General features: G+C 37.9%; 2 long non-coding RNA genes across 3 annotated transcripts in view; one reads left to right on the top strand and one right to left on the bottom strand.

Annotated features, from left to right (window-relative positions):
- The window catches only part of LOC125693908 (uncharacterized), a 152,774-nt gene extending 141,373 nt beyond the window's left edge, over positions 1-11,401 (top strand). The window contains exons 3-5 of one of the 2 annotated variants that reach the window (XR_007377299.1): positions 5,906-6,090; positions 6,203-6,293; positions 10,125-11,401. This is a non-coding gene — a long non-coding RNA (uncharacterized LOC125693908). Of the gene's footprint in view, positions 1-5,905; positions 6,091-6,202; positions 6,294-8,666; positions 8,740-10,124 lie in introns of those variants that run through there. The other variant, XR_007377300.1, reaches the window with a different exon arrangement.
- On the bottom strand, positions 6,306-11,510 carry LOC125693909 (uncharacterized). The gene is made up of 3 exons (XR_007377302.1): positions 11,397-11,510; positions 8,650-8,766; positions 6,306-7,578 (listed from the first exon to the last, which is right to left on the bottom strand). It is a non-coding gene; the product is annotated as an uncharacterized LOC125693909 (long non-coding RNA).
- Between the last annotated feature and the right edge of the window lie 3,808 nt (positions 11,511-15,318).

The raw sequence follows: 15,318 nt of genomic DNA, 5'->3' as shown, positions 1-15,318 counted from the left end.
CATCTACAGGTGAAGCTTCAGATTTTTTTACATTTCTTTTTTTACTTCACTAACTCAAATAGATAGGATGACTTGAGGGTAGTTACTCAGGAGTCTGACATACGCTAAAATTAGTGAAAAAAATTAGTGAATGCTTGATTGTTTTTTTTTCTGAAGAATTCGATCAGAGCCATAACTTGGAGTTAGATTGGAAAAGTCCACAGCAGTCCTCTTCAGAACAGTGTTTGATACTGGTGTACTCCACAGTGAGACCTCTTGGGATGACCTTGTAGTTCTGTCACAGCTGATTGTGCTCCTCTGTTCCCAAGGAAGGCAGAGTTCTGCTCTTCATTTTCACACACAAAAAAACAGGGACAAAATGGCAGACCTATTGCCAAAGTGAAACATTGGTCCTGGACACCTAGAGGTCCATGCAAGTGCTGAGGCATCTTATTCCTGGAAATATACATATAAGTTCTGACACAGTATGAGCAAGGTGATATAATAATGCAGAAGTCAAGAAGAAAAAGACTTTCTCTATTCTTAGAACATATAAAAGTGCTAAATAGCCTTTGTTCATTTGTTTGTTGTTGTTTTGTAAGAGATAACCCAATTATCTCCAATAATTTTATTTTAATTAAAAATCTGTAGAAATATATGAGCGGGAATTTCTTAATTAAAATCAGGAGTGAGAAGAATTAACAGGAATTTTCCTGTCTCATGCTGCATGGAATATGGAATATAAGCTGATTAATTACTGCAAAGAATATTTTCAAATAATGGCACACTAGAAAAAAAACTAACTAACCTATTGACAGGAAAAAAAAAAGAGAGAAGGGTTATTAGGACAGATAGCAAAGTGAATTACTTCTGTCAGCGTCGATGTGTCATCAGTAGTTTTCAGGTAACTGTAAGTCTAAAATGTTTCCTTGTTGCATGAAGTAGGAACTAGATTGAAATGTATTTATCAGCATAGTTAACATTAGAGACTGGAATTAAATCTTTGCTGTCTACTATTCAAAACTTTCATTGTTGTCAAGAAATAAAACGACCAAGAGATAAATAGTTTTCAGTTATTTGCTATTTGGGCAGGGAGTTTGTCTTTCTACACATGCGTACAGTGCAAAGCTCATTTGGGGTGTGACTGTCCTTTTAAATCTACCATAAACAATATTGTCAGTAAGTCATTACCTATGTTCTTAAGCAATTCCGCCCTAAATTCTTGTTTTTGTTTCTTTACTTCAAAGGCATTACATTGATAAGACATTTTATATGGTCTCCTTCGTTAGCTTATTTCATCTGACCTATTTGCATGTAAAGAATTAGAAGTACACGAGCCCCATCTCCACTGTACTCTTTGTAGGATTTTCATAAGGATGCAGTCGTGAAGGTAATGCACATCTGCAGGAATTAAATTACTGTTGTAAATAACATGGGTCCCATTCATGAATATGATGCCCATGCCACTATAGTTTCCTTCCAAAACCATACAAATACACATTTCTGCTAACTCTAAAGAGGACCAGGATTTCCACACTGCTCATATCTTTCCAGTCAAGCACCCCACTTCTCTATGGCCTTTTAGCTTTGTGGCCTTGGAGACAACTAAAACATTTACGGAATGTATGCCAAGTGGGAAAACAAGACAAGCAGTCTTCCAAGACCACAGAAAACAAAGATGGGACAGGAAAAAATAAACTAGGAGAGTGATAACCTTATTTCATTCCAAATGGGGCTTAAATAAAATAAATGGTGGCAAAATTGCTTTCCAAATGGAACACAAGAGGCAGAGAAAGAAAGAGCATTTATACATTAGATGTCTGGTGTTAACACTTTCAGTTATGCTGGAAACTCTGGAGTTTCCAAGGCATCTTGCATGAGATTACACAAATGCCTAAGGAAGAGTAAAGTTGTCTTGGATCAGGCAGCACCCAATATGTTTATGCTGCCTTGATGGGAAGGGATGTGCCAGAATTACATGCACTAATGGCTGTTAAGGAAGGGCAAGAATTTATTATTTGTAACAGTGCAGCGTTATGTGTAAAATAATAGCAAATAAAACAACAACCACCACCATAAAAATAATAAAAAAAAAAAACAACCAAAAACCCACACATTAGAAAAAAGGATTTTAAGAAATTTCAAGCCAAGCTTTCACAAATTGTATAGAAGGAATGGAAGAGATGTAAAGCAGGCTGTGGGTAGGAGAAGGAGTAAGTATGGCTCTTCATAGAAACTCTGCAGTGATTCTGTGTGACTCTGCAACTTTGTAGTAGTTCTGGAAAGTAGTATCTGTACGTTGCTGTAAGTACATGGTATCCCATTGTTAAAACTCCAAAATCTGTGATCTCATATGTTTGTACATATATTCAAAATAGCACTGCTAGGTCATGTAGTGAGCCACAAGGATGCACCTTCTGGCCTGGGAGTCTGCCAGCCCCAAGCATTAGAGCTGTGTCTCCTTGCAAGATTGAGCTGCAATTCATTATTGCCATGTAAGGAGCCTATATAATCTGCCTCAGGGAATTATTTCTGCGCATAAAGCCAATTGTTTTTCAGGCATTGCTTTGGGCTTTGAGTTTTGCAGTGAATCCAGAGATTCTTTGTCTTGCTTTATTTAAGATCCATCCACTGTCTTCATCCAGCTCTGTGGAAAGGTAATGGCGATGCAAGCAAAAGAGCTCGAGTTGCTCTCAAACTGATGGAGGTGATAGATGCCATACGAAATTGAAAGGTTATTCAGCAGATGTTGGAAATGTGAAGAAGAAAGGATTGTGATGCAAGCTATGTTTAGATGTTTAGCTGCAGCATGGAATACGTTTTTCACATGATACTTTGCACTATACCATGCGGGGGCTGAAATCTTTGTTATTTTCTTAGGCAAATGGTATCTTGCTCTACTGCTTTCCAGATAGCAGTTACTCCCACTGGAAAAGCCCAAGACCCTCAGCTCTAATTCTCATGCTCTAACCACTTGACTTCACTGAACAAACTTATTTGTTTGGTGTCATAATTTAGTACAAATAGAAACTACAAAAAAATCTTTGAAACATTTAATAGAATAGACCCAAGAAATCTTGGGAGACTTTTTCCCTGTAGCCTTATTGAAGTAATTTGCATATGAACAAGATAAGAACCAAACCTATGAAAGGATTTTGTTTTTCATGATTCAAACATAGTTTTAAAGTGCACTTAGCATGTACTAGCTTTGTACTTTGTGTATGTTTAGCAACGGTTGCTGATATTGTTTAATCTGTATCTACATTACCTCGTATTTGCCATCTGTTCTTTGAATGGAACCTCTGTTTAACATTAATTTAATGAAGAAAAATGGTCCTGTAATTAAGTTTTCTAGTAAACTGTTGTGTCAGCTCAATCTTTAGTGTCATTTACAGCAGGTGGGAAATGGCAAGGGATTTTGTGATAGTGCCTCTGTAACCAAAGTGGGTCACAGAGCAGCCCTTGGGAAGGTCACCTTCTGAACCTGTCAGGACGATCTAGTGCACAGCTGGGGCAAGCTGGTCCTGTATCTAATGCAAGGAAAAATTTGGTAGAAAAGGCATATCAGAATTCCTGAATGATGACATGTAAATAATGCATTGCTAATAGCTCTGTTAAATGGGACACGTTTGTAATGAGCACATCCCTTAATTCAGAATAGTTTGCTGGATGAGTTTGAAGTTAAACACAAGTGAGTTTTATTTCCATCTATTGGATTATCCTGTTAATTGTTTTTGTTAAGTTCTTCAAATACACTGAGCTGTGGGAAGGTTCTGCAACCAATTGAGTTCTGCATATACCAGTGGTTCTGTTCTATGGTTCTGTGATATCTAGTTTCAACTTCCCAGCTGTGGGCAGAAGAGGAAGATAGCCAAAAGGTGCTATCTTACCATTCAACTCAGGTATCAGTGCACCAAAGTCTCTGGCTATGGTGTTGTTAATTTACAGCCCTATGTGCAGAGACACCTGATGTGATACAAAGCTAGAGCAGGGCTCTCCTGACTTATGCCTGTTTGCTCACAAATCAGGAGCCAGCTACAATTGCTAGAATCTCCTCTGTGAAGCCCTGGATGACCATCAGTCATGGTGATGGATGATTTCATTTACCCTGGAAAAGCTGAATTGGCTGCTATTTCATAAATGACGAGTCCGGTTTCAAAAAATTAAACTGGGTTGAATGTCACAGATCTTAAAGGGCTTCCAATATATTCTACTTGGCATGGCGTATGTTCTAAGGATTAGCTCATCTAATTTCAGTCCAAAGTCTTCACTTGTAAAAGAATTTGGGGAGAACATTTATATCCACATTCCAAGTGGAATTGATTTACAGAACCCTGCAGTATCTTCCTGTGACAAAGGATCCAAATCCCTTCCATGCCTCTACATAGATGAGCTGGGAGCCTTGGGAAAACTTTGATACCACATGCATATCATGTACACTGCTATGAAGTGTTGTGTTTGTGTCACCGTATTCAAGTAGGAATGGAACAGCCAATAGGAACTCCCTCACCAGGCACTTTGTGGATGCTTGAGAGGGCTCCTGTTAGTTTTATAAGTTATCATCAGAAAGCAAAAACACAGAACTACCATAAGACTACATCAAAATAACTGCCAAATTTACTGATGCTGCTTCTACTACTCAGGTTTTGGACAAATTGCAGCTTGAAAAGACAGAAGTATGCTCTCAAATGTTATCAAATGTTAGGACTTTTCAGTTCAAATAGTTGACTGCAGGAGGTTTCAGCAGACAAGATGCCTAGGACATGACTAATTGCTGTGTAATCATCTGATAATCCAACATATCTGAGTCAAATGCGACGCCTAAAACTCAGGAACTCTGCATCTGTGGCTATTTTCAAAGCACTGTAGCTTAGCACTAGAGTCTTAAGTGTGCATAAATGAGAGTCTCTTGAATAATAGTATGTCATATTAAAAAGGAAAAGACATTGTTTTGAATTTTTTCTGTGCCTCAGACAGAATATACAAGCAATAAGAAAGGAAAAATAAATTAATCTTAAGAAAAAATGTTACAAAGACAGAAAACAGCAAAGAATTTCCTCTGTTTAGAATAGTAAATAGAAAAACAATCTTTACAAATAAGTACTTTCAGTAATGAGACGAGTTGAGTTCACAATGTAGGTCATGAGATCCTGAACAGCTACTTCCTTTTCTAGAGGAATCATTGGCAAAAATTCCTCATAACCCGGTGAAATCTCTTGTATTTGATATTAGGGAAGTATTTAGGTCATGAGTTAAACTATAGCACAAGAACCTCAGCCAGATCTGATAGCTGTTGTAAAATCCATGAAGGGTCACTGCCCCTTTTCTGACACATCCATCGACCTGCAGCAGCAGGAGCTGCAGCACACAGCTATGTGTGCACAGTGCTGTGGATGCCCCATCCCTGGAGGTGTTTAAGGCCAGGTTGGGCAGGGCCCTGGGCAATCTGATCTAGTGCTTGATCTAGTGTCGGCAACCTTGCCTGCAGCAGGAGTGTTGGAACATCATGATCGTTGAAGTCCTTTCCAACTCAAGCTATTCAATGATTCTGTGAAGGTCACCCCCACCTGGAAGCTTGCTTTTTGCCCATGGTATGTTTTTCCTCTGCTTCAGTATCCTGTAGGTCACTGATATTGGGATTTCTCCAAGCACCATAATTATTAAAGACTGTATTCTTGAATTTGTCCTAGTGGAATTAAAAAAGAAAAAAGAAATTTAAAGCTGAGCTGGATAGTTCCTTACCAACTATTTATCTGTCTACAGTTGTCAAGTATAACCAAATATAGTTGATAACTAGAGGCACAATGTATGTGAATAGGAGCTTCTCAAATATGCCCATCACTGCAGTGCCTGTGCCAACATTATGAGTTGTATGTCATGTGAATGCAGCACATCTATGAATTTTTATCCTGTTCTGAATTTCTAGGGTTAGCTGAAAAATAAACCAAAACAAAACAAAGACATAAACATCTCCCAAATGAAAATCAAAACCTGAACTATCATAAGAAGGTAGATGTTGTACCAGAGGACATGGGAAATCTTGGTGGTAGCTGAATGGATGCCCTGGATGATCTGGGAGGTCTTGTCCAGCATTGGCAATTCTATGGTTCTGTAAGTACACATCAGAATTTTCAGTACCTTCTGTGTAAAGGTGTCTAAACAAAGATTTGTTCATTTTTCTTAAGAAGTTTAATTGAAAGTTCTTTGATTTTCTTCGTCACAGTGCTGTGAACACCCTGAAGTTCTATTTCTTCTGCAGAGCTGCTATTCCGCTGTAGCACTTGGAGTCTGACAGTAAATCCATGGAGTACATGGTAAATATCAGAACAAGGATTAAGCTGTTAAAAATGCTCGCTTTCTTTTTTTGTTTCTTTTTTTTTTAATTATTATTTTTAAAGAGATTAAGGAAGATCCAAAACCAAAACAATTAGAAGTAAGATATGAAGAGCTCTTTAAACATGGTACTTTTTAATCATCATATGTTGTTATATGAACAGTTGTTGGAGTGTTCTTTCCTTTGATTTTCTCTACCACGCATACTGTGAACATTTCTTCCTAATCAGAAGAGATGGGAATCATAAAATGTATTTTAGAAATTGCTTTAGAAACAGTTTCTAATAGCATCAAGTTCTGGGCTTGCTAGCCAAGAACATGGATGCTTTTTAAATACAGTGGAAAATATCTAATTTTAACAGATGAAATAAATGGAACTAAAAAGTAATAAGGGTACAATTCAGTATAAATGCAGCAGAGATGGCCCAATAAAGATTACCTAATGAGTATTAGATTACCTCCTCTAGTTACAAAGTAAAAACAAACAGCTCCTAACATTATGTATTGGTAGCAACATGTCAGGAAATGCTCAAACCCAAACATTAAAACACCAATCTCCAGTGTAGAAAATGTAATATTTTATTTACTATCAATGATGCTACTGGGCATTCCTTGCATGAATATCAAGAAATCACACAGCCCAGTTTTTCACTGTCTCGTGAAAAGCCCCGAGAGTACTTCCAGATGTTAAGTCAACTTGCCACATTTCACAGATTCAGAGTTCTCTTTTTAAGGCCGTTTATAGAACTTTGGAAAGAGCACAGGCTATAGTGTTATTAAAAGGTAGGGAGGAGTGTTTTATTTTTAAAGCAAATTAAAGGCATGACAGGTTTCTTGCCATCACTGTTAACTTTTGTAGTCCAAAAAGGAAACAGCTCTAGGTACCTATAGCTGAATAATTTCCTACTATTATATTGGTGGATTTTCACCTAAGAACATATCCTAAACTTGGATGTACCAAGTTGTGAGACATCCAGACATTCAACTGCGTCTGTTACTCTTGCAAAGTTCACAGAATTTATGAAGATTTAGGCTGTCCCATTCATTGGAAATGAGTTTTCTGATACCTTAGTTAATAATTCCCACACAACAGTGATAGAGAATGACTTCTCAGAGCTGTCACAGAGAAGGAATATCTTTGTGCAGTGGTCAGGAAACATGAGAAGATCATGCAACTGTCATGGAGCAAAGCAGGAGCAGCAGCCAATATATTCTGTTATGGAGCTTCATCCAGCATTTACTGTTTGAAGAAAAATGGAAGAATGTCTGCAAATTATCAAAAAAGGAGAAAGGAAGATTAGGAATCCCCACAGATTAAAATAGGAGAATTGTCATTTAAAATGTAGTTGAATTCAATCCTTTAATATAAAGTTGTACTTAGTTTGAAGGGAGTTGGAAAGAATGATCAGCATATTTAACAATTAACATGGTCTGCATTTTACTTTAACTGTCGATACACCAGGTCAGTTTGGGAACAATAGCATGCCTTGTTCTGATTAATTTGTATCATCTTCTATGAAAACATTAACTCCTGGAATGCATTGTTCCTGCAAATACTAATCATGGCATTATCACAGAATAGATGAACATTAACAGATTTAACATATCAAGTTCTACTAAATATTGTAGGTGTGCAGTCAACAGCATTGTGCTGGCCAGAAGGTAAGAAAACAAGGAAAATAATAATATACAAAACAAACTCTCAGCCTTTTAGATACATGGCATATAATCCTACTGTACGACAAAGAACTTTTATGGCAACTGGCAAATGACCAAAAATTTTAATTATCATTCTGTGAGATGTCTCCACGGGATGACTGTGCTTATTCAAAGCAGGTTCTGCTTCATGAAGCTGGTGACTATATAATAAAGTCATCTGCATGCCCTAATCTATCAATTATTCTTGCGAGATGATGAAAGTAGTGGCATTTTTAGTGCACATATGAGTTCTGTCATGCAGGAGGAAAAGTTACTGCAGGCTCATATGACGAGAGCAGTAAATCATACTTTTTAAGCTTCATACGCAGCGGGTAGAAGTCACATCTAGCTGAGCTTCAGCTCTCTTCCTTTCTCCCCGTTTACCCATGACAACTTTAAAAAAGATTGCCATCTGGTATCCCATCTGCCTGCATGTCCAATCTTATGCTTTCTGCAGTTGCTTTTATTTGTCCCCAGTGCTGCCTTCACGGAAGAGACAGCAGTCCCTGCTGAAACTCTGTGTAATTTGGGACCTTTCAGAAGCTCTGAAAGAAGTCAGAATCCAAGGATGAAAATCTTCCATTCTAGTTATTAATAACACTGGGGAAAAAAAAATGTGCTGAAGAAAAATGACAACACCTGTTCTTGCCTTCCAGGTGCTTGAAACAAAACTTCATTGCTGAGCTTCAGGGATTAAGGGAAGGGATTGTATTTGCCTGCTGCAGGTAGATGCAGCATCCTCAAGGACCCCAGAACCTGCATGGAAACACGGAGGAGAGGAGAGAGGAAATAACCTTTACAGAAAGAAAATCAGTCAAATCATCTTTATCATTCAAACAAAAGATGATATGTATAAGGCCATTTGTGTTATTTTTATTCCACATTAAGAATGTTATTAATGAATGTAACTTTCCATCAGGTATTGGTCTTGTTACAGGAGATAGAAATGAGCATGATAGATAAAGCCCATGAGCCTTTCCTGTATAGCTTTTATATATAGAATAGCAGCAGGTGCTGGGAAAGACACTATGGGACTCAAAGGAACCTATCACTCCTTCCCAAAAGCTGTACTAACTGTGCACTGATTTCAGTGAAAGAAGTTTTATCACCTCCTGATGACATGTGAGAGCAGAATCTGGTCAATAAACAACACATGTAAATACATCAACAGACCCTACACTGGAATCATTTAGTTAGAGCGAAACCTTTTAGCTGAATCACAAAAATCCCTCTTGATTTGGAAAAGTTATTTCCCACCTACTTCAGTTTAGCGCAGTGGGAATTTGGCATCGTAATCCCTTAAATAACAGTGAAAGATCTCAACCTGAATTGAACTCTGACATCAATCTAACGAGCACCCAAAGAAGTCACACGATGGAGAGCCTTTAAATCACAGCATGAACAGTAGCAGAGGAAGTAGAGGGACCAGTAGCATAACCAGTCAATGATATGGGTACAGATGTCCTGCAGTTATACACTGCCTAATGAAGAGAGGTTGTACTCCACCAAATGATGCACAGAAAAAGGCTCTGTGTTTTCATTTTATAACAAGGGAAACTAACTCTGGTATGAAATAAATGGACTTAGGCTTGCAGCCATAGTAAATCTGTCCTAAATCCTTTCACCTTGTTCCAAGAATGGGAGTGGTAGATCCAGTGGGGTTAGCCCAGACTTCAGTTTCTCCCAGGAGAACTTGGATTACTTCAGCTCCTGGGATGAATAGCATGGTTGGAATAGCACTTGTATTAAGTAATACATATGAAAATAAAATCTAGTTTTCTATTTTATCTGACACGGCTATACCTGGGTAAAAACCCAGGCACTTTAAGTTGTTCAAGATAGTTTGTGTGAAATTTCTGCATAGAAAGGGTATGATGGCTCCATCTGAGGACCCTGGCATTTCCTGAAGTTATGTTGTACCTAGATAGGAGACAATTGAGATTTGCTGATTTACATCAGCTGTGAATTCATGAATTCATGCAGGCATTTAGTGGAGATACCACCTGCTTCCTGAAATGGAAGAAAATAAACTCAGTGTTGAAACTGATCTCATGTTATCCAGGAATTCTGCATGTATATACAGTAACATGCTGTCCTGTTCTTTATGGTTTTAGGAAATGAACAAGTGACTTCAAGGACAAAAAAATACTCTTCTGCCAGTTCAAGAAAAGATAATGGATGAGGTATTACAGAACCTGCAGGTGAATTCAAGTTTGCATTATAACCATCTTTACGTCAGTCAGGTTATTTATATCATGTTTAATATAGCCGCTGTTTCAATCACTGTTACTTTAGCTTATTTATTTAAAAATTAATGAATGCCTCAGGTTGCCTGCCAGTTGTATCACAGCCACACAGGCTGTCGTGCAAGAGATCAGTCATTCAAAATCAGTGTGTGACAAAGCATAAGAAAAAGAAGTATCCTCACAAATGCAAACATTATGAGGGAAGTGCTTCATGTCTTGTAAGTCACATTGTCAGCTGGCTGTCTTAACTGAGACAGTCACTTTTCTCTCTGTGGTTTTAAATAGCAGTGTGATGGATGTGTAACGTTCTCTAAACTGCCCCAAGAAAATAATTTTAGTTTTCCATAATTCATGTATCCATTTACACGTGGTGAGAGAATAAAACGTTAGTATTTGGATTTAGAAGCCTGTAGAACCCATATTGTCCTGATGGAAACAATTATGTTGAAAGAAAAGCAGCAGCAAAGCTGACTTCCAAAACCCTGGGTGACAACAGAAGTCACTGAGCTCCACCAAACACCAAAGCACTGACTTTTACCTCGCTCACTGAAATTGCTCAGGAAAATCACTAGTGTGAAAAATGAACTCATGTTTAGTTTGGGTTTAATACTGCTGGGGGAGTAATCTTTCAGTCTGAAAAAAAATAGGGAGAGAAGAAATAGACACAGTGCAACCAGTCAATGAGGAGGTGATGTCAAAGGCATGTTTCAATTAGTGCAAGATTAGCTGTGGCCATGTTGGCCTAAGGCAAATACTCTGAATCTAACAGTAGTGGGAATTCCTTTGGGAATTCTGAATAGAGGGATATTATTTTACCATTTTGGGTCTTATCTCTCCCAGCAATGTTGCTGATAAGTTTAATTGATATATCTTTTCTCATTTATTGTTATGTGAAGGCACAACAGTGAGCGATCCTTCCAGCCAAAAAGCCCTCACATGCTGCTATTATAAACAACGTCTCCTTAATCCAAACAGCTACAACAATTTTATTAGCAGTCACAGCCTAGAAGAGATGGAACAATTAGCCTGTTTTACTGGGATAGAGTTTTATAACCCCATAAAATCAACTTGTTTAGCCTGAGGCTTTTAGCCATCCAAATGAAGAAGCCCAGCTGAAAAGTGGCAAATGATAATACTTACCTACAGCTTCTCCAGCAGACCAACTGTAAGCTCAGCTGCAGTGATGCTGTGTTGGTGACAGAATGGCTCCTCTGGTCTATTTCACCTTTATTAAGTGACAAAAAGCATAGCAAGTAAAACATCCATTAGTAAAACCAACAGCTTCTGGAGAGAGAATCATTTAAATCCAAAGATTAAGCTGGGAGTTTATACACACCAGCAGAAATCAAGGTACCTTCTCAAAAAAGAGAAACAGCTGCACACCCTTTGTCAAAGGGTCGTCAAGTTGGGAAAATAAGGGAGTTTTTTAAAGTGATATCTTTAATTCAATTAATGTTGCTGTGAACAGAAGAGTTGAAATTGGTAGACAGTGATTCTGCCTTGTGTGGTCAATAGATGATGCATCTTTGGCTTATGAAAACAATCTTTTTCATTAATTTCTGTGTGGTTGAAATGTAATTGTACAGAGAGTCTCTCATCATGTCATCTCTTTGTATGGAGTGGTATGCTTTGTATTTGTGATGTAATGTACTGACATGTTTCTGGATTGTTTTCTCCTTAAAAGTGACCTAATGTAGAGCGAACTCTTTCCTCCTTACAATTTCTCTTTATGAATGTGATTTACTGAGAGAAAAGAGTGAAATTACTCTTCTGCTTCTATTAACAGAGCTTCTTTTTTTGTTTCAGTGAGGTCTTGATTTTAGAGTTCTAAATAAATACCTGTATACCACAACAATTAAGAAAATTAAGTAGGGGTAGCAGTAAAGTGAAGCAAGCCAGGATTAACCCTGATGTAAAGGATGAGTTAAACACAATGACATCAAGCAGCAGGAAACTCTGAGGAGCAGTAAGTGAGTATAGTCTGCTTAATTTATGAGAAGGATTAGAGAGTAAATGCTTGAAGAGAGCATACAGAATAGAACAGGTTCTTTTCACTATGGAATAATTACACAGTGTAAGGCAAGAACATCCTCTGCATACTCTTCTTTCTGCAAAGCACTCTTCTCTAGCCACAGAAAACTTGGAAAACTAAAAATTATTGGTGTTTTAAAAACTTTTCCCCATTACATCATAATGAAAAATTCAGCTCTGCCAATAAATCACTTCAGCCTGCCCCTTTTGTACAACATCATGTTCTCTTGTTCCCCTCTTTATTATTAACTTTAACTCCATGGGGCATTACCATAGTGAACATCAAGGACTCACTCACAACCTGTACTCCATCACCCGCAGAGCTGACAAAGTTGTGATGAAAGCTTTGCATTGCTGCTGTTGTGCCTTAGCGATTTTCCTCTGCGTGGTTAAAGCTGTAACCAGTGATCGATGTGATCCAGCCTGACCTTTTTCTAACCTGTCTTAGCAACACCCCTCTTTGCTTGGCCCCTCTGACACTTCTTGATTTAAATCCATAATGTGCAGCTCAATGGTTTTCTTGTTCCTCTTCCTCAAAAAATAAAAGCTTGAATCAGGGGAGAACAGTCAATTCATGGGCATCTTGGACTTAAAGGCAGGGCACATCTGTGATGTTTCAGAGCACAGAAAATCATCAGGAATTTGAGATTATCACTATAGGGCTTACTGTATCAAGAATTTCCCAAGAACCCACAAGAATGCTGCAAGAAGCTACCGAGCAGACATACACACAGCTTAATTTTGGGGGGGAGCAAAGCAGTATCCACTTTTGAGACACAAACTGTTTCTAGAAACCGCCCAAAGGATGTTGGAGATTCTGATCTGAGCTTTCTGTAGCTGCTGTTATGAAGTTCTAATGGCAGAAAGAACCACCTCTTGACATCCCTGTGGCTGTAGTTGTCTCCAAACGGGGCTTAATATTTCATATGAGAAAATGAAAAGCATCACAGAAGTTCTTTGCCTTGATAAAAAATGATGATGATAGCTGCTTCTTTGCTTTTATTCTGGCAATGTTATATTAAAAACACATTTCTCTTTATCAGTTACAAAGGGACATTCCTCTCCTCTCCTCTCCTCTCCTCTCCTCTCCTCTCCTCTCCTCTCCTCTCCTTTTTCTTTTTCTTTTTCTTTTTCTTTTTCTTTTTCTTTTTCTTTTTCTTTTTCTTTTTCTTTTTCTTTTTTCTTTTTCTTTTTCTTTTTCTTTTTCTTTTTTTTTGGATACTCCCTAGGGATTCTTTTGGGAGTTCTTCAAGAAAAGAAGGAAAATAAAATTTTCCATTTATTCATATCATCTTTCAATTCTCAGCAACACATTTAGAACACAAAGTAAAATGTTTTTCTTGACCACATCAAATTCACACACTCTGATAAACCACTCAGCATGCCCGAAACAATATATGTAGAAATGTCCTTAAAAGAAAGAAAAACCACAGCAAGAGGGAAAAAAAAAAGAAGGGAGAGGGAAGGTTAAGAAAGAAATTACATACTAGCAATGAAAGATGTTGCTAAGAAGAAATATATTTTTTGCTTGGCAAAAATAAGAGGCATCTTTTTCGTTGCCAAAGTGAAGTCAGATTACTTTTCAGAGTTATGCAAACCTCAAAGTTTTGCCTGGAGGAGATCCTGAAAGAGAATTTGAGGAAGGTTCATTCCAATTCCTGCTATTTGATCCATAAAGGAGAAATACTGCTGGCATGAGTTCAGTACACCCTGGGATGATATTGGCCTGTCATCCTTGAAAGAAGAGAGCTATTGCTGCTGGTAGGGAAAAAGGCAAGCACCTCCATGCATGACTTCCAGACACTATTAGAAATAAGACCTCCACCAAGTGGGAACAAAGCCCAGTGTGAAGTTAGTTAGCTATTTCACATTGGTGGTACTTTCATTTCAGTATTTTTTTTGAATGTCAGCTCTAGTTATGGATCAGGATCCTTTTGTTCTTTAGATAAACATAAAAACATCACTTTCTGTGCAAAGAAATAGAAACGACGTTTCTTTTTTATTGTTCTAGTTCTCAGTGTCAGCACAACAGGCTTTTGATGGCAACGGGCCTTGATTTGGTTGCTTGGTATTTCATCACTTAGCTGGGTGACACCAATCATGATGGAAGAGATGCTTTTGGCACTTGCATACCTTCGTCGTGCTGTAACTTGCCAGTAGGGAAGGGGCAGAACCTTAGCCTGCAGGGGTATCCTGTATAATGACCCATTAATCCAAGAAGATGCATCAGTTACCTGTCAGATGAAAAGAGTTTTGAAAACTTTTAAAGTATTTTCTCTGTTTATGAATAGCATAATGAACCCAAGGCCTGTCACTTTCTTCAGGCCAAAGTCCATTCTGCTTAAAGCAATACAACTATTAAACTTTCAGGAATGGTGCTCCTTAAGCAAAGCAAAAATTTCATGTAACTCGTTCTTCTCCCTGACAGCAAAGATTCTTATCATGCTACAGACTACATTTTGAGAACAATGCCTGAAACAAAGAGGGAAAGAAGTTGTTTAATACTGTTATTTCCTCTAAATAAGATCACAGAATCATTGAATCATAAAAGGTTGGAAAAGACTTCTAAGATCAACAATTCAGCCATCAGCCATCACCACCATGCCCACTTTGGAGGATGCCAAACATGAACAGCATTCTCAGGACACATCATGCTTTTAGAATTATTATTCTCTCCTGATTCACCTTGTTGCAATTGTAACATTAGTCTCAGAAGTGAGAGCAAGAAGAGATCATTAGAATGGGGGCATTTACTTCCTCTGAGATCAAAGAGATGAGCCTCTGGACAGCAAATTTAGTGGTATTTTACTGGATACAGATGCATAGCACTGCTATCTCTTCTTTCTGCAATATAACAGCAGTGGAGAGTTCAGCTGAGAGAACAAACTTTAAGAAGACATCTCAGTCCTGTAGGACAGTGAAATAGTTGTCCAAATCACAATGTGGGACTCAGAGCCATGCCCTAGAACAAGTCTTTTCTTATTCTTACAAGGAAAGATCAAGATACATTCATATGTGACTTTTGACAGTT

Source organism: Lagopus muta, chromosome 5 (genome assembly GCF_023343835.1).
Source record: "Lagopus muta isolate bLagMut1 chromosome 5, bLagMut1 primary, whole genome shotgun sequence".
NCBI lineage: Eukaryota > Metazoa > Chordata > Aves > Galliformes > Phasianidae > Lagopus > Lagopus muta.
This window is presented reverse-complemented; position numbering and strand designations above follow the sequence as displayed.